Source organism: Vigna radiata, chromosome 1 (assembly GCF_000741045.1).
Source record: "Vigna radiata var. radiata cultivar VC1973A chromosome 1, Vradiata_ver6, whole genome shotgun sequence".
In the NCBI taxonomy this organism is placed as follows: Eukaryota; Viridiplantae; Streptophyta; class Magnoliopsida; order Fabales; family Fabaceae; genus Vigna; species Vigna radiata.
In genome coordinates this window covers 23,377,174-23,380,844 of record NC_028351.1, presented here as the reverse complement: position 1 = coordinate 23,380,844, position 3,671 = coordinate 23,377,174, and positions in this window count along the sequence as shown.

Genomic DNA, 3,671 nt, shown 5'->3' with positions numbered 1-3,671 from the left:
TTACTTTGCTTCCCTGAGACGATTGAACTTTTATTGCCATACTGCTGCTTTAATTCTGCTCAATATTTAATCTGTTGTCTGCCTGCGATTAGGTATACGCTTAGTTGCCTAATCGGTGTCAATTCTTTGCATAGTTGATTAGACTATATGGTGGATGACTGATTAAATTTGTGCATTGCATTCGCTTAGTCTGTAATTTTGAACACCGAATTAGCCTTCGCTTAGTTGGGTGATTCGTGTCGGATTTGGATTAGAGTAGTGGGTACTTATCGTTAATCTGTGATTGGAAGCATAGTAATTGAGTTAATGACCAACCATTTTTATTCTGCATTTGATTTCGTTTTGCATTTCTGTTGCATCTGTGTTTTAATTTAATTCATTCGCATTCACCATAAACCTTTCACAAACCCCCCCCCCCCACTTCGTGTCTGACCTAATTCTCAAACCACATTTGGTCCTTGAGAGATGACCTAGGAGTCATTCCCTAGCTATACTACATTTCTCATATACAATCAAATTTGTATGGGTTGCGACAACCCATTAACAGCCAAGAGTGAGTCAAGGGAAGAAGAAATTCTGCATAACATTCATTGAAAATGGTCCAAAATCGTGGCACCAAGCAAGCATCCATGAGAGCATGTTCAAACAAGAGAAACCCTAGGAGAATGAAACCAAAAACGTGAAAGATGGAAGTGTTGTTGTGTGGCTCGATTTTCTCCTCTATTTGGGCCGAGAGTTTTAAGTTTTGGTGGGGTCCACACACTACAAGTCAGCCCTAAAGGGATCCGACATGGCCCCCACAATTGATTTTTACAAAAATGCCCCTAAAGGGGTCCAAAACACCTAATTCTAATTAAGGGCTTCTAGAAAACGAAATTACAACTTAATTAAAATGGAAATGACTAAATGTTGAGTCTTGAATGATCACGCCACCTTCCCTAATGCTCCAAATGATGTTTCCCAAAATTTCCCTGCAACCAAAAAACCTTAATCAACTCAGAAAACCCAAATTAGCACAATTACGAATTTCCGACCAAATTAAGAAGAATTCGAAAAACGGGGAAATAAAAAACAATTAAACACAATTCCCTGGTTTAATTAAGTGCAATAAACTAAATATAGTTCAAGAAATAACCACTCATGACTCGTGGTTTAACTTATCTAGTAGTGTAAACTAATTAAATTTGACTTGATTGTATATATTTTATCTTTTTATCTTTTTTTTATATATATAAAAGTGCTACTAGGGTTTGTGTTTCTTGTGCATGCAATAGGAGACTAGACATACTAGGAGCAAGAAAAATACGCAACCTCTTCTTCAAGACTTAAGTGAGACAAGGGGAAGAAGTAAAGTCAGACGCCCATCTAGGGATTTGTTTCCTTCTCCTAACAGACTACTATCACCTTCACCAATTCGAAGACCAGAGGTGATGGCTGGACAAACTCCTCCAAGATGCTCTCTTGCAGACCAATCTAATGTTGTTGGCCCTTTCAATTTTAACAACATAGCCATGCCTACTGATCAAACGACCAACATGGTGACGAATCCAGCACTTATACACTTGGTGCAAAGCAATCAGTTTCACGACCTGTCAAATGAGAACCCATATGACCATTTGACAACGTTTAGTTAAATCTGCAATTCAGTGAAGATGTCAGGTGTATCAGATGAAAGAGTGAAGCTTAGCTTGTTGTTGTTCTCATTGGGAGGCAATGCTAAGATGTGGCTGAATTCCTTCCCTAGAGGGACATTTACTACATGGGAGACTGTGGCTACAAAGTTTGTTAACAAATATTTCCCACAGTCTAAAGTTACTCAAGGAAGACTGGAGATCTCATCATTCAAGCAAGGCATGGTAGAAACTTTATGTCAAGCATGGGAAAGATTCAAAGGCCTACTCAGGAAGACACCAGTCCACGGGTTTGACAAGACAACCCTAGTTCTTGCTTACCTAGGTGGTCTAAACATGCAGTCTAAGATGATGTTGGATGCCTCAGGTGGAGGTGATATAAAACAGAAGACTGAAGATGAAGCCTATGACTTGATAGAGAGTATGGTAGCTAATGAGCAAGAAACAGTCAGTGAAAGGGGCGCACCTACACAGAAGAGAGGAGTCTTGCACTTGCCTGCAGATGATGCCATGCTAGCTCAGAATCATCTCTTGACACAAAAGCTAGATACATTGCAAAGATCCTCTCACAACTTTCAAAGGAGATTCGCAATGTCTCCCAAACGCAGCAACTATGTGATTTCTGTGGTGGTGACCATATCAATGGTCAATGTGCTTTACCAGAGGAGATGCAACAGGAAGCAAACTACAAGGGGAATCAGTACCAGTACAGGCAAGGGAACTTCAACCAAGGCAATCCTAGCCAAGGTTGCAAGAACCATCCGAGTATTGGTCAACAACAAAATAAATCATCAGGACAAATAGGAGGCTTCAAGCAGCAGCAAACTTCTCCTTTGTGGCAGCCAGTAAACCAATTGACAAAGACTGTTAGAGACTTCACTAATAGATTTGACAAATTCTTAAAGGTTTATGAGTCTCAACATGCAAGTAACCAAGCTAGCTTCAGATCTTTGGAGATGCAACTTGGCCAATTGTCAAAGAGGATTGAGACCACAGAAAAGAATCAACTCTGGGTTAATACTGATGTTAATCCTAAGGAAGAGTGTCATGCTATTGTAGCAAGGGAGAAAAGAAAAGCTAGAGAGTAAGTTATTGAGATAAGTAGTGATGAAGAGGATGAAGAGGCAAGTGAGAGTGGCAAGATTAAGATTGGTGAAGAAGAGAAAGAAAAGGAGAGGTTTGAAGAAACTGAGAAAAGAAGAGATGGTCACAATGGGCAGATGAGAGAAATATTCAACCAAGTGACTATTGTTCCCATAGATGAAAATCATCTTCAAATTCCTGTTTATTCTAAAAAAATTAATTGTTACCTCGGAGAGGTGATAGATTTAGATACAGATGAAGAAGAACAGGAAGTGCTTGTGCAGCCGAGAAAGAAATATCATCCACCCAAAATGAAGGATTTAGGATTATTGACTCTTCCATGCGTTATAAATGATGTGGATATAGGAAGAGCTATGATAGACTCTGGATCTAGCATTAATCTGATGCCCTTGAGTTACTTGAAAAAAATTAAAGGGCTAGCATTAAAACCAGCTAATACTACTCTGATATTTGTAGATGGTTCTAATAAGAAGCTAGCTGGTAGGGTGGAGGATGCAATTGTCTGTATTGAGCAGTTGGACTTGATTTATGTTTTATCATACTTATCTTGATCATAAAACTTTTAAAGGATAGGAAAGAAATACAAGGTTTTGAGAATGTTGTTGAATCTAATAAAAAATTAATTATGGTGTAGACTATTTTTCATTTTTTATATGAAAAAAGTTAGTTCGGATCTTAAAAAACATTCATTTGACATGACTTTTAATAATATAATTGTTAAGTCCCTGATAAGTGTACCAGATCCTTATCAAGTAATATAAATGGGTAAGTCTGAGTATCGTTTTCCCAAAGGACTCTTAGGCCTTAACTTTCATGTAAACAAATCGTGTAAGACTTGAGAAAAGAATAAATTTGGTGGTTATATGCAAAGAACAAAAATAAACATGCAATGCAGTTGATTCAATTGGTTTTGAGAAACTATGGATGAATGGTGTT